Here is a 22,157-nt window from a genome sequence, read left to right as displayed (position 1 = left end):
GAATGTTATGAATGTTATGAGCAGCTCATGTTTTTTCTTTTGTCTTTGGAAGGGTAAGTGAAAAAAACTGGTGGAACGAGAAAGTGTAAATTCAGCAGGAGCGACGTCCCGAGGCCTCCTCGTCTTGCGGGACGCGCAAGGCAGAGCAGCCCACGAACAGCTTTCGCCTCCGCAGGCCGGGCATCTCCCAGCTCTCAGCAGCCCTGGCCCGGGCTGTCCTGGTGGGAGGTACAGGGGGCTTCCTGCCCTTCCTAATGCTCCCTTTAAACACTCTGACCTCCATGACCTCCTCCGGAGGAGAGCTCGTGGAAGGAACCACGATACTAGTATTGTTCCTATGACTGGGGACTTCATAAGGCACACTCCCGGCCCCCACTTCATGCCCCCCAAACCTGGCAGGAGCCTCGTTTATTCACTGGGCCGTGCGCTTCCACAGCACTTGGTTCTTGGTGATTTTAATATCTCTTCCTCCCTCCCTCCGTGGACGCAGCTTTTCCCGGATTGGCCTCGGTCTCTACCTGACTATTTCTGAGCTTGCCCTCGCTCTCTGCAGCGGGTGCTGGGGAGCTTCTTGTGCGCTGGGCCATTCATGATGCCCCGGGGAATGATTTTTCATACTTTGTCCATTTTCTACCAGCTTATCTTCTGCAGTGCTCTATTGGCATTTTTAAAAAAATTGCACAGAGAGGATGTTAGTCGTTTGAAGTAGCAGCAATACTTGTAGCTAAAACAGGCTTTCGGCTAAGCACTTCCCGTGCTGCATTGATTTTTCATACTCATGTAGGAAACTGAGTCACAGAGGGGCAAGATAGCGTGCCAGCCCGGCAAGCCGGCTCCCACCTCAGCGCTCCTCCTGTGTCCCCTGTCACCGAGGACACCCGGGCCTCCACCTGTCCCTAGACACCCTCCTCCTCTCTGACGCTTCTGTGCCTGCCCCTCCTTTTGAAATCGCAGCACACGTTAAAGGGCCGTGCACAGAGTACACCCAGGGCCCTTGTGACGCGGCGTGGAGCTGCCAGGCCAGGGGAGCTGCTTTGCATGTCTCACATCTCACATCTTTGGATGTTAAAACAGAGCCAAGTAACCTTTGCTCTGGGCCTAAAACTACACCGTGTCCCGATGAACCGTTTGCAAAGATGAGAAGGGGGAAGTTGCCATGACGCTTGGACTGAAAAATATTTTAAAAATTCTTGAGAGTGACCATCGCTATGTTAGGTTACGGCACCGACGGAAATGCCTCCCTCCCCTGATGTCACCGCCCTTTCTCTCACACCCATCGCCTGGCTGCCTACGCTGAACGCTACCTGGGCTTCCGCCTGGATCGGCTTAGCCCCAGATAGCTGTTCCTATTGATCTCAGAGAAACGCTCGTTGCCTCTCACTTTGAAAGGCCCTCTTATTTTTAGGTTAGCAGGGCCGATTATATTCATTTTCGGGAATTCAATGGTCCACACAGAGATGACACCGAAGTCAGAACACAGATCTCTACTGAAAGTTACACGGACTTCAATTCCAGAGGCAGGAACCAGATTCCTTAGGTAGAGGGAGGCGTGAGCTCTCCCAAGCAGAGGAAGCCCAAAATATGGGTTTGAATTTCGAGTTCCACGTCCCCCGTGATCCTGATACAGCACATAAGGTCTAAAGTCACCTGTAAAACAAGAATAATAATATCTGCCTCACAAGGCAAGGTGAAGAGGGGCTCAAAGGGCGTCTAGCTCTCGACCTGAAATAACAAACGTTGGCTTTGCTTTCCCCCTGAAGACCTGTGCTTCCTCCTGGTTTCTGCCTCACAGGGGGCCCCAGTCTGGAGGGGGTCGGGCAGTCGGGAGGCTCGGTGTGCAGTGGTTAGAGCCTAGCTTCTGGAGTGGACTCCGCTCAAATTCTGTCCACCACTTTGCTGCGCTCAAATCAACCCTCCCAGCTTCCGTCTACTCCTGTGTGAAACGGACTAATGGAACCAGCCAAGTGTGGGATTTTCTGAGGATAAAATGGGCCAGTCCATGGAAAGTGCTTACCATAGAGTAAATGGTGAGTTCATTTACTGAGCACTTACTGAGCGCCTGCTACGTGCTAGGCAGGTTCTTGGACCGGACCCAATGGTGCCGCGGCCACACCAAGTGCAAAAGGTCGGGACCCTACCTATGCCTTTTGCATCTCGTTCAGCAGGAAGTCCTCCTTTGTAATTTTCAATATGTCTGCCCTTTTTTTTTTTTGTTCTGACTTTTTAACTTAGCATTTGCCTTCCGGGGTCCTCGACAAGCGTGTTGTAAGTGTTCTTAGAATTAGGTTCTACCCTCCGGGGCCTGGCTGACGCCCGCTCGGGAATCCGAACCTCATTCAGGAGACCCCGGGGAAGAAGTGAGAGGATGCGAATGTCATAGGCACAGGAGTTCGGCCAAAAGGTCTCTATGAAACGGCCGCATCCAGACGCTCCCAGTACCAGGGACCACGATCCCGGGGACGCCCTGCGTCCCGGAGTCTGCTCTCTGGTCGGCGCCGGGAAGAGGAAGAGAATGAGGCGCCGAGGCGGGATCCCGCGGGACTCTGGAGACCCGGAGCCAACTGCCCCTCCACCCCGCCTGCGGCAAAGTGCCACGGCCTCGCTCCTGGTAACACGCCCCGCCTCCGGCCTTCGGGCGACAGCCGCTCGACCCCGCCCCCGGCCTCCGGCCGGCCTCGGCTCGGCCCGCCTCTCTCGATCGCCCCGCCTCCGCTCAGCTTCGTCCACGCCCTGCTCCTGAGAGGCCACCGCTCTGTCCCGCCCCTTAGACCCCGCCCCGGCACGGAGACCACCCCTGCTGCTGGCTCCGGCGATTCCCGCCCGGGTCACTCCCTCGCGAGCCCTGCTCCCGCCCCCGAACCCCGCCCCGACGAGGGGACCTCCTTCCACTCGCGGAGGCGGGGGCTGAGCGCTTCGGGCACTCTCGGCGTCCCAGCCCCTCGCCGCCGCCGCGCGGTGATTCCCGCTGAGCCGCGCGCGCCCCAGGCCGGGAGAGTTCCCAGACCGCGAGGAGAGTCGCAGGAGCCGGTGGGACGCGATGCGAGCCAGGTAGGTAGTCGGCGCGCCGGGCGGTCCCCTGCAGGCGCTCCAGCCCCGCGCCCGGCCTCGCTCCCGCGGCGCCTGCTCCGGCTCGGCGGGTTTGGCACCGATCGATCGCCGATCGTTCTCCCGCCGCCTGAGTTCGGGGTCCGGGGTACCTCGGTGCGGCTGGTGCCTGGCGGCTTCTGGAAGCCTCGCGCGCCTCTTGCGACTTCCCCGGACTCGCCGGTCACCCGCGCAGGCGGGCGGGTAGGGGTTCCGGTGCCGAGCCGCACTCGGATTCCTTGCCTGAGCCTGGCAGATTCTCGCTCTCCTGGCCCTGGCGCTTCCCGGGACGGCCGTGTGGGGTGGCCCACATCGACTGCAGGGCACAGATATGGGGGGAGCTCACTCGCCTCGCGCGGCTGTGGCTCCCCGAAGGCTGGAAGGTCCAGGGCGCCCCCTCTTGCGGCCCCCAGGTGGAGGGAAGGGCGCGTGGTCCCGGGTTAAACTTGTTGGTGACAATGCATATTTCAACTTAGGAGATCCCTCGTTTTAGGATGGAAATGAAAACCCAGGTTTCTGGCTTAGTCGTGCGGTGACCGAGCAGTCGCGAGGTGACAGCACCGGCGGCCGGCGGGTGGGGCACGTTGTTCTCTAAGGGATGTTTCCCGGGACGCCCGCGCCGCGGCGCGGCTCCTGGTCAGTATGGTCTCAGCCTTGGGGTTCTGTGGCTCCGAGCCCGGGGCTGGCCCTGCAGCGGGGGTCCAGGCCGGCTCTGGCCCTTCCCCGGGGTCCTGGCTGGCTCAAGGAGCCGCGGGACTCTCTACGTGCATAGTGGACAGGATTTTATTCGTACCATTCCTTCCAAGTTAGTGCTGCAGCCTGCTACTGTCTGCTTATCAGTAGTAATAAGTTCCCGTAACTTTCGTTCTAATCACAAAAACAATAATCTATTCTTTGGGTAGAAAACATGGAAATAGAGACTTATAAAACAGAAACCAGCCATCACTGATCCTGCAATTCCTACCACCTTTAATATTTATTCATCTTCTTCGGGGTCCCACGCTTGCAGATTTCATTAATAAGTGGCCACTAGAGCCTCTAGCTGAAGTCAAAAGTAATCTATTTCATTCTTCCCTTCCGACCCATCAGAATGGGATTGTCCCTGAGCACCAAAGTTTGGGTTTATGGGCCTGGTTTCTCTCTGGGCGGGTGCCAGCCCCCCTTCCAGCGAGAGGTGTTTTCCATGCCTTCTGTAGGCCTGAGGGAGGGAGGGAGGGAGGGAGAGAGAGAGAGAGAGAAGTGGTCAGTCTGGGACACTGGCTCAGGCAGGACTGGCCCTGTGCCTCTCCACCCTCCCCTGTGGTTTTGGCTCCTTCCTTGTAAAAATGAAGGTAATGATTCTCAATCTGCTTCTCAGGCCACCATAAAAATTAATGGGTGGTTTGCAAAGCATGTTGCCATCCTTGGATGGACAGCGGCTACACTTGAAGAGACGAGGGAGCGTTTCTGCTTGCTGTCCTGTGTTGCCGTCCTCATCACATAAAACAGTCTGCCTCCCACCTGGCCACCCTGGCCAGGGGACAGACCCCGGGAACGTCTGGCGCGGCCTGGAGAACCGCCCTGGTCCCCGGCTCAGGGCAGCCTGGCCAGGCCAAGGCTCCCAGAGAATGGGGGGCCTTGGAAAACAGACGGTGTGCCCACAATCCCCTCCTCTCTGCCTTCCGCATCTGGGCAGAGGGGGAGCGGGTCAGGGAGCATGGATATTAACACAGGCCCCAAGCTGCCCAGGCCTGAGGCGTGTCCCTGCGTGGACTGCCGAGGGCACGCTGACCCAAGAGGGAACAGCCAGTTCTGGGAGAGGAGCTCAGAAAGTGCGCAGACTTGGCTTCCCGGGGGTCTGCGCCCTGGCTCACTTGTTTACTAAATGAACAATGACCCGCTCAGATGGGCCGTGCAGGAGAAGCTCCTGCGAGCTCTAGTGTTTTTCCTGTTGTCTCAAGTCTCAGGCACCACACACCTCAGTGACCTTGGAAAACAATTAGGGGAGACTCTGGCCGTTTGTTAATTTCAGTGAAGAGGCCAGGGGGCCGGGCTGGGGGGCCGGAGCACAGGTTGCCTTTTGTTCCCCCAGAACAGACACCGCAGGGGAAGATCTTCTTTCTGTGAACGCCTCACGGGCTCCAGTTTGTCATCTGATAGTTTTCATTTTTTTTTTTATTGTTGCTCCCACCAACACTTTGGTCTGCCCAAGGTCTCCTGGCTGATCCCAGCCCAGACACCGGGGGTTTCCGGAAGGACCCAGAAAGGGGGCTGGGCAAACCACTGATAAGGGTCGTTAGTGGGGCTCATTGTCTAGTAAGGTGCGCTTCCTAAACGGGGTGGGGGGAGGGGGGCGTCTGGCTGGGTTTTCCCCTTCCCTGTTGTTTGTGAACTTGCTTTCTGTTCCCGGGCTGCCTGGAATTGTTTTCCTGCAGGCCGCCTGAACAGACTGCTTTCTTATTCTAATGTTGGTTTCTAGTCTGATGATAAGATATGCTAATGGGAGTGGGGTTTAGCCTTGGATCCCAGCCAGTGAGGCGTGGGAGGTGTGGGTGCCCCCCCACCCCTGCATTCCTGGGGAGGAGGCTCCCGGCTTCCACCAGGTTCTCGGGAAGCCCTTGGCCCAAACAAGCAGCTGAGCCTCCAGCTCGCCCCTGGTGACCCCGCCCCAGCTCCGGAGACCCTCCCTGTCTCCCTGTCTCCCAGTCGGAGGTGTTCGCCCTGTTTTCACTGAGAAGAAGCGGCTGTTCAGTGAGCGGGCCCTGGGCCAGCCATGTGGGTTTCCCTTCGCTTTGTTATTTTCAAATTCGACACCTGAATTGGGCCGTGTTGCCATTTTCCTTCTGAGAACTGGAGTCAAGCCCCTGGGATATTTTATTTCCCAAGGCCCTGGAGGTGGGCTCTAGGACTTCTTTGTCCCCAGGTCGCTGCCTGACAACCCGGGACTGGGAAAGGTCGCCGAGGGGGGAAATAGACGTTGCAGATGGTGCCTAGGCCGGCCTCGCTCCAGCTGTCCTGGTTGGCTCGCGGCCGCGGGAGCCAGGTCTCCCGGTTCCCCTGCCACTCACACAACAGGAGCCCCATGTTCTGCCACTACCCTCTGGAGGAGTGACAGAAAAGTAATTCAAGCCCCCACACACCCAGGGAACAATCCAGCTACTACTTACCCGGGACCTTCCGTGCGCACAAGGGCATCCCTGTTCCATGCACAACAGCACCGGACCGGGAAGGACCAGCAGCCCACGGGAAAGGATGTTGATCTTCAGCCGTTAGAAGCAGGCAAGAGGGTGCAGACGCTGTTCGAGAAATCGAGGGCGTGTGTGGTGTGTTTCAGGGAGGGAAAGGTGGGGTCCCGTACCGTAGGCACGGCCTCCGGGCTGTGGGGCCAGCAAAGACCTTCCCGAACCAGCAGAAGGCGCCTGCAGATTCGAGGGAGAGAATGGTGGACTGAGTTAGCCTAATTTAAATCAAGATTTGGGGTGTTTTAGGGGGAAGAAATAGGTATCACTTGCTGAGGCCCTGTGTGCACACTTTAAAATCCTCACCAAAACTATGAGAATTTACGTCGCTTTCCCAACGTAATAGCTCATTCACTAAGTGCTGGAGCTGGGACTCGAACCTGGATCTGCTCGAGCCCAGCTTGATCTCCCCGCTGACGTCTCCCAGGGAGCTGAAATTAAACAAACGGCCGGTCACTTCAAATGTTGGTAGCATTAGGCACGAAACGGGGAGGAAGCCTGCCTTCCTCACACCATGATAAAAAACCTTCAGAAATCTTTAAAATCCATGAAATCTTTTCAGCATGAAGGGAAGACGGCCATACGTGCACCTTTGTTCCCAGGGGCTGGCACCCTCGCCCTGTCTGTGAGGTGAAAGTGGATTTATTAGAAAGACCTCGGTTTTGAAGAGGCGATAACGCAGCACCAGGCACCTCATGGGGAAAGTATTCTGGGAGGATGAGGTCACGGGAATAAGATTAAGATTATGGAAAGGCGGCCAAGTAAATGTAAGATAAGGTTTCCAATCTCAGGAATGACAGGCTCTGAGATTATTCTTATCTCCTGGATAAAAACTAGTGTCCCTGGACTGAACGCTGCCGAAGTTGGTTAGCCCAACTCGTCTGAATAGATCAAAAAGAATACTTTCTGCAGAAACGATTTTGTGGTTCCGGATTCTTATAAACCATTCCTTCCTCTCTCTCCCTCTTCCCTCTTCCCCTAGTCTGTGCGGTTTAGGAAAAGCCTGCCCTCTCTTCAGAACTTGGAAGCCTACTAAGTCTGCCCGCTGGAATGGAAGACAAATATTTCCTTTTCTAGCTTATCCAAGGTAGCAGGACCCCAGCCTGCAGTGAACCACTGCAGAGAAACCTGCTCCCTGGGGGTGGCGGTGGAGCACCCAAGAGCCTTGCGTGTAGCATCTGCCAATTACCGGGTGTAAATACCTCTCACCATGGCTGACCTCAGGCTGCCAGTGTGGAGGCTGCACATTACTAAATATGGAACAACCTGTAGGAGCCAAGAAGAGCCAGGCAGGCTTACCTTTCTTGGGCTGAGCCCACCTGCCCAGCCCCCTCCTGAATGGATGAAATGGTTGGCTGCCTTCTGCTGGCCAGCCTCAAAACTCAGGCCACACCTTAAAACCACCTGGGGGCTGTTTTTAAAAACTTCTCTGCCCCCTTCTGTTGAATCAGAATTTCGGGGGGCAGGGGGAGGGGCTCAGCTGTGAGTAGCATTTAAAAGCTCCCAGGTACAATCGCCGTTCTGATGTCTCTCCGGGGCCGAAGTCCACCGGTGTAGGGAATGTGCGTGGAAGAAGAAAGTTGGAAAGTGTCACTGTAAGAAATGTCCAAGCCGTGAAGTTTTATGAGTTTATGGGAGCCAAAGCAGCGACGTTGCCGGGGACCGAGATCTCCGACGCTCTGCGGGACCAGTTGGCAGGTCCTTGCGCACCTGTAGAATTTAGGGGGGGACGGAAGGAGGCGGGCGTGGAGGTGGGACTGGGTGATGGGAGAGTTCTCGTGACTGTGTGCTGTCTGCGGGGGGGGGGGGGGGGTGCAGTTACACTTCCAGGAGTCAGAAGAAGGTGCTGTGAGGCCTGAAAGGGAGAGGAGGTAAGGAAGGCGCCTACTAAGAAGGACTCCGGGCAGCGTGCTGGGCTCCAGTTTTAAAAAGCCGCCATTTCTGCAGGGGGACCTCTCATGCGCACCGCCCTTCGCGGAGCAGCCGGCACTGAGCTGCCTCCTGAGGCTCCCCTGCAGTCCTGGGCCACCCACGGGACCAAGGCTCTCTAAGTTCCCTCCGTCACCACACCCCGGATTGGCAGTGCCTGTGGGCGTTGAATTGGCGCCAACGACCATCTGTTGACAGCGTGTGAACCTAGATGCCCAGAAACCGTGGACAGGGCTTGCCTGAGACAAAGGTAGTCCTTTCTATAGGCCTGGCGGGTAACCACCTACCGTTATACCAGGCCAGGTAGGGACCCCACCCGCCCCCGCCCCGCGACCTGCCCGGTTAGGGATTTATGATCAGGGCGCCCCCTGAGGTTGCGCGCTGGCCAGGTTAACTGTCCGGCTGGCTCCTTTTCTGGCCGGTAGAGGCAGTTCAGGGCCGGGCATGGCAGACGCGGAATTGGACGCTGAGAAGGCGGAGCTTTCCTTGTGGAGCCCAGGAAGGGTTTCCAGCGGAAGCTCCGAGTGGGGACTAGGCGGGCAGAGACCCCGTCTTCCCGGCTGCCAGTTGTCGTCTCATTCCTGCGGCCTTGCCCCTCCACGGCGCTGGCGCACTTGCTGGCCCCGCCTGGGCTGCATCCGCCGGTCTCACACGGAGAAGGGGCCCGGATGACGTGAGGAGATGCCCTCGGGTGGGCCGGGCCGGGCAGAGAACCTGCGTCTAGAGGAGCTTCCCGGGACTGCCAGGCGACGAAAGGAGGAACCCGACAGCTAAGGACTTTTTTCGTAAGAGTCCTTGAGCTTGGTGGCACACATATGCTGATTAATTTTTTTCTCCAGCATAATTAGCCGTAATGTTGCTTTAAAACAGTGAGAGCGTTCTTTGGAGGCCGCATGCACGTGGGAAGCAAGGTTCGCTGAACTTTTGAGCCTGCCTTGTTAGCAGATCCGGGACTGAGAAGAGGCAAGGCAGGCCCCTGGGGAGCGGAATTTAAGAAGGTGTTGTGCACAGGTTGGGGCTGCCCGGCTGGTCAGGGAGGGGCCGATGGAGAGAGGCCGCCCTTAGAGTTGAACCCATGAGTGCGGAAGCCGAGTGGAGATTTGAGTGTGGAGAGTGGGGCCTGGGGGCCCCGTCGGGGTCAGCCCCGCGATGGGGCAGGAAGGCCAAGGGGCGGGGCGGTGCGGGGGAGCCGCTGCAGATGTGTCCCTGGGGCCCGGGAGGAGAAGGCTGGGGGTGGGAACTCCCCCCTCCCTGCCCCCTGCAGGCAGATTTGAGTAGCGAATGATCAGAGACTAGGGGCCACAGTCTTGTGATGATAGTGGGAAGCTTCTAAAAAAAAATAGCACAGAATCTCGGCCACAGAGAAGAATGTTAGTGATAAATAAGACTGTCCTTTGAGGGTATCAAGACAGGAGGGACCCCGTGTGGGGACGTTGGGGCCGTGGAGGTCTGGGGGGAGGGTCAGGGAAGGGTGGACAGCAGGGAGTCAGGGAGAGTCCCGTGAGTGGCGGGTGGCCCCAGAGAGGGGCGTGAATGGTTGTCCTCGGGAGGAACTGGTGCGAAGGCTTCCCCCAGCGCCTTTTTGGGTTGGACATCTGCCGCTGGCTTCCGTCGCCTTGGTGGGGGGCTGCCTGGGGGCCCCTCCTATCCCTCAGACGCAGTTCCCTGCAGCTCCCCGCTGCGGGAGACCTTCCGGAGCCGCAGGTGGGGGCTGACCTCTGCCTCCTCACCTGCCTGCTGTCCCCTGGCGGGGTGCCGCCGGGTGCGGGGCGCATTTCATTTGCGTCCGTGTCTGCACGTGTTCTGAACGAGGCGCTGACAGGTGAGGAGGGGCTGGCCCAGGTGGCCACGGAGGGCGTTGGTTCCCACGGGGCCTTACGGCGGCAAGGCCGACACCCTCTCCCTAGACCGCTTGACAGGTGAAGACTTACAACCTGTGACGACGTCATTTCTGGCCTACGAGTCGTGATCGGCTGACTTGGAACTGCTGTGGGCGGGGACGCGTCCCATGTTCGGTGCGGTTTGACATTTCCTTCAGCCAGGCTTGCCCGGCGGCTCTGTGTGTCCATTTTACGCGACTGCCCCTTTGGAAAGAATTTGCATTTTTATTAGCTTCAGGATACAAAGAAGTAAATGAAATATCTAAGAACGCACGTACATTAAACCTTTTTAAACTCCCAGTGCCGTCAGGCAGTCACCTGTGTTCTGCGCATAAATGGAAAAGGAGGGAGTGTGTTCAGATTGAACTGGAACTAATCGCTGGAGCTGACGTGGTCCCCGAAGGTCATTTCTGTCCAGTGTTGGGCCCTGGGACCAGAGCAGCTTGGGAGACGGTGCGGGGGGGGGGGGCGGGGCGCAGACCGCAGCCTGCGGAGGTCCCTCTCGCTCTCGCTCTCCCTCCCTGTGAGCCCCGCCCCAAATATCCCCTGCAAGGCTGTGTTTTTGTTTCGCTTTGTTTCCCTTACGTTTTAGGGGCGGGCAGGAGGGAAGCCCCATTCCTCTCTCGGACTGGGCGGCAGCCACTGGAAAGCTCGCCTGTGCGGTGCTGGACCAGGAAACCGGAATTCTGTATTTTGGTCACATTTCAGGATTCCAGGTGACATGACAGGAGATCCATCACTTGCTGGGCATCAAAAATGAATTCCCTGGAGTCTCCTAAGCGTTTTGTGTTTTGTTTTTTTAAGTGTTTTATTAGAACCACCCATGATATTTCAGGACTGTTCAGTGAGGGCCGAAGTTAGTTATATGTTCACAGAGACAGATCGGGGACCTGGTGAGTGCCAACCCTTCCGGGGTCCGCGGTCAGGGCCGTAGCCGTCAGCCCTGGGGAAGGGACGGCCGCCGGGAGCTCGTTTTCTCCAGGCGGGAACCGGGGACGCGCGTCTCCTCACGCACACGTTTTATCCTTAAATATTTTAAGAGCCTGAGGAGTTCATGTTTCGGGTAATTTGACATTTAGATAAATGCTCCTCTCTCAAACATGGTTGCTATTTTGGGGGGGCAGGGACACACACTTGAAATACTTAAGTTCGCCTTTTAACAGGACTTCTGTGGGGTTTTGTGGATTTACGGGGCCTCTCGCCTGTGTCACTGTGCCCGAGTTTCCTGTAAGTGGCTGTTCCTTTTCAGTCAATCAGCTATGAAACAACCAACCCACTGTGAGTAACTGCAAGTCATCATATTTGATTCAAGGAAAACCCTTATGAAGAATTAAGAGACTCGTCATTTACCATGTCGTTCCGCCACTGTGCTTCGTGTCCAGGCCATCGGCAGGGGACGGGGGTGGCTGATGGGAGGGCCTCACGGGCTGGACCGTGGGAAGGGCCTTTTCTCAGCAGCATCTCCAGCGGCCCATTGTTAGGACCTGCTTCGTTTCCTGTCCTGACATCAAGGCTTCTCCACGCCACACACCTGCCTGTGTTCGAATCTTTGGCTTCTGTTCGCTTCTGGTTTTGACCTTGGGCATGTTTTTGGACTTCTCCAGCCTCAGCTTCCTGATCTGTCAGACGGTAGCGGTGCTCCGTACCCCCGGGGCTGGGGACGGACGTGCGGAGGCAGGGACTCCACCGCACTCTCCCTGCCCCGCTCCACCCGGGAGCCCTTCGGCACCGCGGCCCCTTCTGCCCCTTGAGTGCACTGTGGATTATTCCTAAGTGTTGAGTACGTGGAGATCTGAATTAAATAAGAGCGCAGGACTTGGACGTGTCAGGTGCTCCGCCTGACCTGCAGAAAGGGTACGGCGCTCTCTGGCCGATGATGCATCGGGGGCGGCACAAGGGTTAGGGCCCCCAGACCTGGCCTGTTTCTCAGAGCCGTGGGAGTAGCCAGGTGCACCCAGGCCCCAGACCTCGGCTGGAGCGTGGCTCTGCGGGCCGCGCGGGAGGCTGGCAGCCCCTTGCTGGAGGCCTCCCTGGGCGGGGGCCGGGGGGCGGGGTCTGACCTGCCCTGATGGCCTTGGGGGATGGTGGGGGCGGGGAGGTGAAAAGCATCTTGCGTTCAATCCAAGTCCTTTCTGGATCTAGGAAATGTTTGAGGACTCGTTTCTTAGGACTCTTCTTCCTTTCTTTAAACCCTGTCCACTTACGGTTTTGGTTTTGTTTTTCTTTTAATTATTCAAGTAACGTTCATTTTAGAAACATTAGAAAGTGCAAAAGGAGAAAAAGTTCACATCAGTGAAACTGCCACCCACGGTGACCGCTCTGACCGTTGGCCTGTAAATCTAAACCTTCCAGAGGCAGCGGGGGTGGCAGCGAACTGCGGCCCTGCCCTGGCCCCTGGTCATTCTGCAGCCGGCCTTGGTCCGGCGCACGCTACGCTTCTCCAGCGCGGCTTTTTAATCTCCAGTTGCTGCGGGCGTGTCTTCAGAGGAACCGGGACTGATCTGGTGCTCAGACTTCCGGTCGGGTCTGCAGGGGTTGCACCCTCCGTGTTTCCCAAGCCCTGTTCCTGCGCAGTTTCCAGTTGCCCCGGTGTCAGAGACAGGACCGCAGGGACTGTCCTGAGACATCCTAACGTGCCTGGACGTTTGTCCCTTGAGTGATTTTTTTTTCTTTTTTTTTTTGGCTTCTATTGCACTTAAAATCTACACAGAACTAATTATATGAATTGCTGGGTGAAGGTATTCTTGCGACGCAGGAGAGCATCCCCGAAAGGGAGACATGGGGTACAGCTGCTTCATCTTGAATAAAATTGAGTGAACTTGTCCATCAGCCTTAGACCTGCCGATACCCCTCCCTTTGGGGGGACTTCATTTCTGACTGTCCAGATCCTACCATGCCCTGCGCTGTGCATTTTGGGGTGAGGGTGGAAGTACCCCCACTTTTAGGATGCACACAAGAATGTTACAACATGGGGGGACCTGTGTGTTTCAGGACATGAGAAATAGTTCTCTTGGGGGTTCTGCAGGGCCCGCGGCCTCCTGGGGAGGCAGAGTGATTTCCATGTGTCCGGCTTCAAAAACGGTCCCTGCAGACTCCCCGGGTCACTACGATCGGCTGTGACAAGACAGGCTGCAGGCCGATGTGGCACAGGTCGCGGCACAGCCCTGATTTTCAGCAGCTCCAGGTTCACAAAGAGGAAGGCGCTCCGTGCCGTCCCTGGTGGTGAAGCTGTGACTGTCATTTCTCACTGCGGCTGGGCTGGCGGGCAGGACCTCGTCCTCTGGCAGGAGAGGAAGCTGAGTTACAGCAGGAGCCTCTCTGGCCTGTCTCCTGAGCTTGGTTTTGCAGAGGGGCCTGGCCGCCACCTCTGGGCTTGGCACCCGGGTGTCCTGAGTCATCGGCCGCCAGGCGGAACCTGAGGCGGCACATTGCGGGCTGCGGGAGCCAGGAGATCTGCTCGCCTGCTTTGGCATTTATTCCTGGGGCTTGGAGTTTGGGGGGCTGGAGCCCCAGGCCCTTTGGTGACTCTCGGGGACGCCGTCCTGGCCCTCTTCCCTCCCTTCCCATCAGCTCCTGTGTGGCTGGAGCTCCTGCACCCCGTTGCCCGCAGTGAGCGGCCGTGTGAGAGGTGTGCCAGGTCGGGGGCGGGGAAACCGCCGGAGACGCCCGGCCCTGTCGGCGGAGGTCCGGGCTCCCGAGGTGCGCCTGGCGGGCGGCAGGACAGCCTCCCCCAAGAAGCCCCACTACGTCGGGGGGCGTGAAGGAGTTGTGTGGGTGCAGGCAGGGGTCTGGGGGGTGGCGAGTGACTGGGTACGTGCAGGGGACGTCCAGGTGGCTGCTTTCAGGGGCGTCTGCGGGCGGCGGGGCAGCGGGCAGCTTTGCGCCTGTCTCAGGGCACGGAGGAGCCTTGGAGAAACGGGTGGAGAGGGGCCGGGGAGGGGCCCGGCGCACCTCATGCGGGGTTCCCTCCTCACAGGCTCCTGGGACCCCACGCGGTCTCCCACAGCGGCGCCTCTCCCTCGTGGGCTCTTGTGAGATCCCCTGATTAAACGGCCCCCTCTTAAGGGTCACCTTTATATAAAAAGCCAAACTTTGGATACGAAGCCACCGGTCGGTCATCAAGGGAGTCGCAGCGTTTTTATATTCCAGAAACAAAAAGGTATTATGAAGATGCAGAGATTCTGAAACAACGTCAGAGGGATCCTGTGAGATGGCCCCCCGCTGTCTTTGAGGCTGCCCCCAGGCCATGGCCCGGGGCCCCAGGCTGGCCGGCGGCTGCCCCCGACAGCCCCCCTCGTGCTGCGGGCGCTGCTGAGAGGCTGCCCCACGCCAGCAGATTGCTGCGTTTAACCCTCGTGAGCCTGGCCACTCCCGCGTCTGCCTCTGGGGCACTTCGATACAGCCTTCTGCTCCGGTGGGGACACCCAGCTGTCCTCAAGGCGCAGAGTAAACCGTTGCTTCAAGGAGAAAAGGACACACCTAGGAGCTGGAACATGATGTAAACACCACTTTTCTGCCGTCCGTGAAACTGTCAAGACATTGGCTGCTTGCTGAATCGGGAGTCTGATGATTATTCTGGGAAGCAGCGGGGCTATTTTGATGATCAGGAAAACGGAGAGGACACCAGGGATCCCGTGGCAGGCGGGTGGGAGGCTGCAGGTAACAGGTGAGCGAGGCGGTTGGACGGCTGCGGATTTACGGCTGCTGTAAATTAGAAAACTCCAGTGCGTGACTTTGAATATGTCAGGCTGTTCAGTAGCCGGACTTTGCCTTCAGATTTTCCTGCTGGGAATTGCAAATAGGGAGCCTACAGGAATAACATTGTTATTTGAGTGTGAAAATTGGCAGGTGAGCTTTGGTGGAGGGTGGGAGGGGGCGCTGAGGTCTTCTGCCCCCCCCCACCTCCCACCCCCTCTATTGTCTGTTGCAAAACAAACTAAATTTTAAATGTTTGTGGAGAAACAGTAGCTGAGAATTGTAAAGCACCTACAGGCGGGCACTCTCCCAGGTCCCTGGACCTCGTGGAAACCCAGGGGGTCAGCGTCATCATCTGCGTCTTACCAATGACGCAGCTAAAGCCAAGGGGGTGGTTTGATGGGTGCATGGACGTGGTGAGTATGGTCGGTACCTGGGAGTAAAGGTACGCGGGGCTGATGCCTGGACACGAACGGAGGAGGCGTGTTCACCCCGCCCCTCGGTGCGCGGGCACCATTGTGGGCACGCAGACCGTGAGAGTGGAACCGTTGAGGTCACGGAAGGGGACACGAAGCCAGACGGTTCGCGGGCGGGAGTCTCTAGGAGTGTCCCTCGGACCCGCCCCGCGGTGCAGACGCTCCCGCGGCCATCCCCCTGCGTCGCGTGTTTCAGACGCCGGCGTCCTGCGTTGCCTTGGTGCGATTTCGCGCCCTGCGCTGGAGGGGCCCGCGCCTGTGACTCCCTTCGCTTCCTCGGAATGATGAGGACACTCAGAAACTTCGGAAATGGAGTCGTGTTCATCGATGGCAGACAGTCCTGGTGTCCAGCTGGGGTGGACATCGCCTGTCTGGCAGGGAGCGGGTGACCGCTCAGCTGGATCAAGCTGACCTTGCACCTGTCAATAGACGTCTCAGACACGCAGAATCCCGCTGTGCTAAGCAGTGGGGTTTCTCTGTCCCTCTGTCCCTCCTGGGCGGTCCCACAGAACACGGATACATTGCACGTATGACAGTAGCTAGGACATTGGTAGTCTTTGCCCTTTACCTGGAAACTCCTCATCTCCACAGGCCATGTGAGGTGAGGGACTTTGGTGATGCCTGTTTCACCAATAGGGGGAACAACATGCTTCCTGCCAGACCGGAGAGCAGCGCGGGGCAGGGTGGGGCAGGGGGCAGGCAGGGTGAAGCCCCAGGTGGGACAAGAATGCACAGGCAGTAGCCAGGTGGGTGGTCTGAGGGGGCTGATCCCCGTCCACCAGTGGAAGCCAGGGCTTGAGGATGGGGCGGGACTGACGTTGGGAGCGTGGGGATCTGGGCGGAGGGGCTCCGTCGTCTCCCTGCCGCCCCCCCCCCGCCCCCTGCGTGGGGCGCACCTGGGAGCCCGCTGTTTGGGTGCATGACGGGCTGTCTGCGACCTCCCCTCGTCTCTGTTGAAACTGCCAGCTGTGAGGGCCCGTGCCGCGCCAGGCGGGGCGCTCAGTCGGATGATCTAGACTCATACGCCCCCACCGCCGAGGGTTGGGTGTTGTAGAAAGAAATCTGGGTGCCTAAGAAGGCCTGTTTTGTGGTGCTTTTCTGGTTGGTTGTTTTATGTTAAGTGAAGAGTAAGTGCCGTGTGGGCAGCTCCCCACTTGGAAGGGTCAAGGTGCCACTGGTGGCTCTCCTGCTGCCGTGGAGAAGCCCCCTGGGGCTGTCCCTCCGTATGGTGAGGGTGGGCAGGACCCCCTGTGCTCTGTCCACGGGGAGATCCGGCACCCGGGCCAGCTTTGTGATAACCGATGGAAAGCTCCAGAATTGCCTCTTTGGGTGTTTGAGCTCAGAGGGACTGTTTGGAAGTAGCAACATCACTGGAACCGTGCGGTGAGGGGTGGGGGGTCACCCTTGTGCTTCCCTGACTGGGTGCTACAGGGAGCCGGCGGGTGAGTGCCCACAGCTGGGCGGACCCCGGTGTCCTGTCCTTTCTAGGGGGCCTCTGGGTTTCATTTCACTACCCTCTTTAACCCAAGAGGGTTTGTGGTTCTTAAGTATTTAATTTTTTTCCTTTTCTGTTTTCCCTCTTTCTTGCCTCTCATCGTCTAGTTAACTTCCCGTAGCATTTTGTCGGGACCGGTGGGAGTCCGTCCAGGTTCCGACTTCTGATCTGGTGGAGGTTCCCAGGACCCTTCTGTTCCCAGGATCCTCGAGTCCTGGCACAGCGTTTTCCCTGGGACGGGTGGTGTTATACGGATCAATTAGACGAAGCTCATCAATTAAGTTCTGTTCTTCGCTCTGTGCCATATGGTCTGTCTGTCGGGTGGCCGTATTTCGGGAGCCAGGCACCTGGTCCCCAACATGCCTGGTTTTGTCATTTTCTCTGGATCAGGACTAACAGTTTTCTTTTTACATGCTCTATTCTGTGTGATAATTGGCTCTTTTTGTCACTTGACAGGTTCGTCCTCTCAAAGCTCTCCATCGTGTGTGTATTCACTGTTCCTGGTCCCGAGCGCTGTCTTCTCTGACGCTCCGCCGCGGTCGCCTGTCTGCTGCGGGGTTATTTCGCGCTGCGCGGCAGCAGTGCTTTTCCCTGGGTTGAAGCGCCCTGTCGAGTGTTTCACGTTTGCTGCCGTAACACCCGCAGCTGGTTGCACCACGGCCTCTTCCTCGAAAAATGTGCTTCTCGGGCCCTGTTAGCTTCCTTCCTTTCTGGTTCAGAGGTCAGAGCAAGTCCCGGGCGTCTAGTCTACTGAGCTGTTCACTCTCAGAAAAGGAAACATTTCAGCTGAAATGATTTGGGGGGTGTCAAGAACGAGCGCAGTGTTTGCACTCACAGAGGCTGCCCCTGGGCAAAGCGACAGTCGCCCCGGCGGCGGGCCCTGTGTCTCCCCTCCCAGCATCGGCGGGTGTGTGGCGGGTGTAGTTTTCACCGGGAGAGTTGACCTGTGCCTTGTCGAATCTGCTAATCCTGCTGTGCCTTTTTCGTTGTTTGCGTTACTGGGTGGCTTTGGTTTTGTATGTTTGATGCCTTGATCTGGGGGTGAGTTGGGAGAGAGTTGAGGTCACATCCTCCCACCCAGCGCTCCGGGAGCCCGTGTCTGCATGGGGAGGCTGCGTGCTGTCATAGGCAGCAACGGGTGACTGCAGTGTCCCGTGGGAGCCAGCGTCGGCAGGGAGCCGCGCGGCTCCGCGGCCCCAGCCTCCACCTGGAGGCCGACCCCACCCCCACCCCCACCATGTTCCCGCTCACTCACTCCTTGGTTCCCTCGCTGACACACACGGGTCCTTCAGCGCGCTGGGCACGGGTCAGTCCTGGCCCTGGCCCTTTTCCGAGAACGAGAGCTGATGGTGTTTCTTCCCGGCCCGCAGACCCCCACGCCCCTCCTGGTTTCCCAGAGTGAGCCCAGCTTTGCAGCCCGGCCGCGTGGCTCGGGCTGGCCAGCCTTGAGCGTCTTCTCTCTAGCCTGCCCCTCCCTGCGTCCTCGAGGCCCCGCCCAAAGAGGCCACAGTGTTCCCCATAGTGATGCGTGTTCCCGGACCTCCCCCGGGGCCTCCTGCCTGCCTGTCCCAGCCCCAGCTGCGTCACTGAGAGCCCAGGAGTGAGCGGTGGCGCCGAGGACCGGCTGGACAGCATCCCTCCGTACAGGATGGTACTCCTGAGCTTGAGGGACGTCTCTGCGGGGCTCCTCTGCCTTCTCCTGCGTGGGAGTCACAGTGAGGGCCACTTACAGGTGTTGCCCAGCTTCCACATCCAGAGGGTCGGCAGGCCTGGGGCCGGCACCCAGCACCGCTGATTTTCAAAGCATCCTGGGTGGCTCCGCCCAGCCAGAGAAAACACCAGCTTAGAGGCACCGTGTTGGCATTGTGTCTTGAGTGGTATCATTCCTGAGGCTGGTTTTTCTCAGAGTCTGGTGTGCTTACCTCTTTTAGTTATAAGGATAATGGGTGCTTTTGTGACAATTCCAAACAGACAGACACCTGGAAAGTGAGAACTGAGTCGCTCTGCCCCGCGGGAGCCGGCGGGGTCTCTGGGCTCTCCTCTGCTCCCCTCGGAGGCCGTCCCGGACGGGACCTCTTGGCCTTGCCTTCCGGGGCCGAGGCCGTTGGGCATGTCCGGTTCTTCTGAGGACTGTTGTGCATGTTGCCACGTTTCCTGTTCCACGTTGCCATGTTCTGTTGATTAGCTTTGGGCAGCGATTTTCAACCTGTGGGCCATAAGGATTTTTAAAACATGCACTAGCTGACTATTTCAGGGCACCGACCTCTTTTCCCTTAGATCGTCAAGTTCAAAAAATGACAACAACTAACACAATACAACAATAAACAATAGCAGTTGGGTGTGAATGTCCAGTCCTGAACCATAAGTATGTAGGTTATAAAATAGGGTTGCATCTTAAACGTCATGTTGCATAATAAGGTTGCATTTGATTGGTTAATTCTTGAGACCAGCAACCCTTATATACAAGTACAGGCACCTGATTTTTTAAAAAAGCACTTTGGAGCAAAAAGGGTAGGTAATGACTATTATTTTTTGTAAATCAATCAAAATTATTCTTTTGATTGATTCTGTTCTTTTGTCAGATAGGCAAAATATATATATTTTTGGTGTGCCACAGAATTTCAGTAATTAGCGTACACGCCATAAGATGAAAAGGTTGAGATCGGCCGGCTTTGCGGGTCAGGATCGCTTTTTGCCTCTACAAGCAACGGCAGAGGGGATTGTTTGCTTTCTCAAACATTTTACAAATGTAGTTTTAGAGAGAGGGAAAGAGGAAGAGGTGCAGGCCGAACGTCCTTGGACAGATAAACAGAATGCGGTCTGCGCGTTCAAGGGGGTGCTCAGCCTTGAAAGGAAGGAAGCCCTCCAACAGGCCGCCGCGGGGCCGGACGTTGAGGACATTCTGCTGCATGAAATGAGCCAGTCGCAGAAGGACAGATGCGGTAATGATCTTGCTTACACAAGCTACCTAGAACTTTCAGAGTCACGGAAACAGAAAGCAGAATCGTGGTTACCAGGAGCCCGGGGCGGGGGTGGGGGGCCGAGCCTGCCACCCCGGCACGCGCCCTGACCGGGGCCTGAACCTGTGACCTTTCACTTTGTGGGACGCCATCCAACCCACGGAGCCACACTGGACATGCTGTTTGTTTTTGTAGACTGCTTTCCAGCCGTCGATGGGGCACCGGGCGGGCACCGAAGGAGGTCAGGGGTGTGTCGCTGTGGTGTGTCGTGCAGACCCAAACGCCTTCAGACACTGCGTGAGGAATGCAGAACAGGTTACTGCGCGACCTCCCTCTTTTTTTAGAAGCTTCGTTTATTTATTTTTAATTGTGGTTAAAAGAAGAAAAGGTACAGGACGCACCTCTCGGCTGTGGTGAGTCGAGCCACTGCGCTGACCCTGGGTGTGCGCATATCCCTTCCAGCCCCTGTTTTTGATTCTTTTGGTTACACACCCAGAGGTAGGATGGCTGTATCGTGTGATAGTTCTGTTTTTATTTTTACTTGTGGAGCCTCCATGCTGTTTTGCACAGTGGCCGCTCGTTGGCGATGGCCCGCCGCGCACAGGGTTCCGGGTTCTCTGCGCTCGCCGACACGCGTTCCTTTCTGGTTCTCATCCCCGTCCTTGGGGCTGAGAGGGGAGGCGGTGTTGTGGTTTTGACTTGCAGTCCCTCCTGGTGCGTGAGGCTGAGCACCTTTTCCTCTACTTCTTGGCTGGTCTACCCTTTTTCTTTCTTTTCTCTCTTAATTTTTAAAAAAACTTTTTTAAAGATTTATTTATTTTTAGAGAGAAGGGAAGAGAGAGAGAGAGAGAGAGAGAGAAACGTCAATGATGAGCAAGAGATGCATCGATCGGTTGCCTCTCCCATGACCTCCTGGGAGCCTGGCCCGCAACCCAGGCACGAGCCCTGGCTGGGAATCTAACCGGCGACCTTTGGGGTGACAAACAGGTGCCCAGTCCCACTGAGCCGCACCAGCCGGGGCCGGCCTGCCCTTTTTCAAGAGCATGTATTTAGATTTTCTGTAAAGTGTTTTTGATGATCCTTTTTCTTGACTGCATTGGTGCAGAAGCTGCTTGTGGTAAAAATGAAACCCCAATTGAGTTGTTTTCGATGTCGTGGGCTTCTCCGGTTCCACATGAGCTTGGGGAGCCTGTGTCTGACCAGACCGTTGAGAAGGGGACTTCCTCCCGTGAAATTGGGAGCAAGCCTCCCCTGGCATCGCTCCCAGAAAGCCGCTCCCCCTGCAGCAGTTCAAAGGGTCCCTGTAGCTAAATTCCATTGTCGTGAAAACCACGGATAAAACACGCGCATCGCCCTGCAGGTGTGAGATCTCAGACGGGGAGCCGCCCGGAGACTCCAAAGGTTGCCCGCTGAACGTGTTTTCTTTTGGTTCATGAGCAACCCGTGCTTATCGTACGTGTAGAAAACCGACCCCGCAGGAGAAATTAAAAACCACCTGGTGGCCCCCCACTCATTGCTGCGAGATAAAGGCTCGTGGGCGTCGTTGCCGAAACGGGGTCCTTCGTACCCACCCTGCAGCCTGCGGCTGCTTCCCCCGGCCGTCCTGGGGAGCAGGCCACACGGACGTCACCTGCGTGGCTGCCAGGCGCAGGGCCGTCTCCGGGAGCTGTTCACAGCACTTGGTCGTGACGCCTGCATCGAGGCTGATGGGGGTCAGCGTAGTGCGTCACTCCTGGGCGCTCCCCAGTTTCTACACTGCCCGCCCCGTCCTGCCCTCTCAGACAGGGTTTCAGCGAGCGCCCCGCCAGGTAAGCGGCTTCCCTGCAGCCCGGAGTGCTGCTGGAGAGCAGTCGGGGGCAGCACTGGTGGGGAGCCGTCTGCGTCAGGGGAAGGCGAGCACATGCCGACCCGCAGGGGCAGACAGCGAGGCCTTCTCCTGCCGCCCTCCCCCGGCCGCAGGCTGCCCTGGAGCCCCGCCCCCTTCTGAAGCCTGGGTTTGGGGGGGCTGTAGGCAGCGCTGCTCACACAGGCTGTAAGCCCACTCACTGCCAAGTGTTTTTGTGGGTCTGGCTTGACCGGTGTGGTTTGGCAGCGGTGCCTGAACCTTCGAGAAGGAATGTTTTCACCTGTCTCAGCGGGTCAGCGTCTGACCAGCCGTGGGAAAATGGTCACTTCAGGATTCGTGGGCGGCCGTCTTGGACTTGACCCTGCTTTGCGGCCCCTCCAGTGCCGCGTTGGGTGGAGTGGGTGGAGTGGGTGGGCTGGGTGGTCCCGCAGACACTCAGCTCGCAGTCCACAGTGGTCTCCTGAGTTACAGCTCGCGGCGCGCTGGGCCCCCTCGGAGCCCAGCGGCTTCTGGAATCTTCAGCCCCCCCCGCCCCGAGGCTTCTGCGTGCGTGACGGGCTGGCCCTGCGTGCAG

At 57.7% G+C, this 22,157-nt stretch overlaps 1 protein-coding gene across 1 annotated transcript in view; it reads left to right on the top strand.

Annotated features, from left to right (window-relative positions):
• Positions 1-2,932: 2,932 nt before the first annotated feature.
• Positions 2,933-22,157, top strand: part of SH3BP4 (SH3 domain binding protein 4) — a 71,585-nt gene continuing 52,360 nt past the window's right edge. The window contains exon 1 of the mRNA XM_054571277.1: positions 2,933-3,048. The gene's annotated coding sequence lies outside the window, so the exon portion shown is untranslated. The remainder of the gene's footprint in view (positions 3,049-22,157) is intronic.

Source organism: Pteronotus mesoamericanus, unplaced genomic scaffold, assembly GCF_021234165.1.
Source record: "Pteronotus mesoamericanus isolate MK-2021 breed Mesoamerican mustached bat unplaced genomic scaffold, CSHL_Meso_final contig_1018, whole genome shotgun sequence".
NCBI lineage: Eukaryota > Metazoa > Chordata > Mammalia > Chiroptera > Mormoopidae > Pteronotus > Pteronotus mesoamericanus.
Note: the sequence above shows the minus strand (reverse complement) of the source record. Positions and strands in the feature narration are given on the sequence as shown.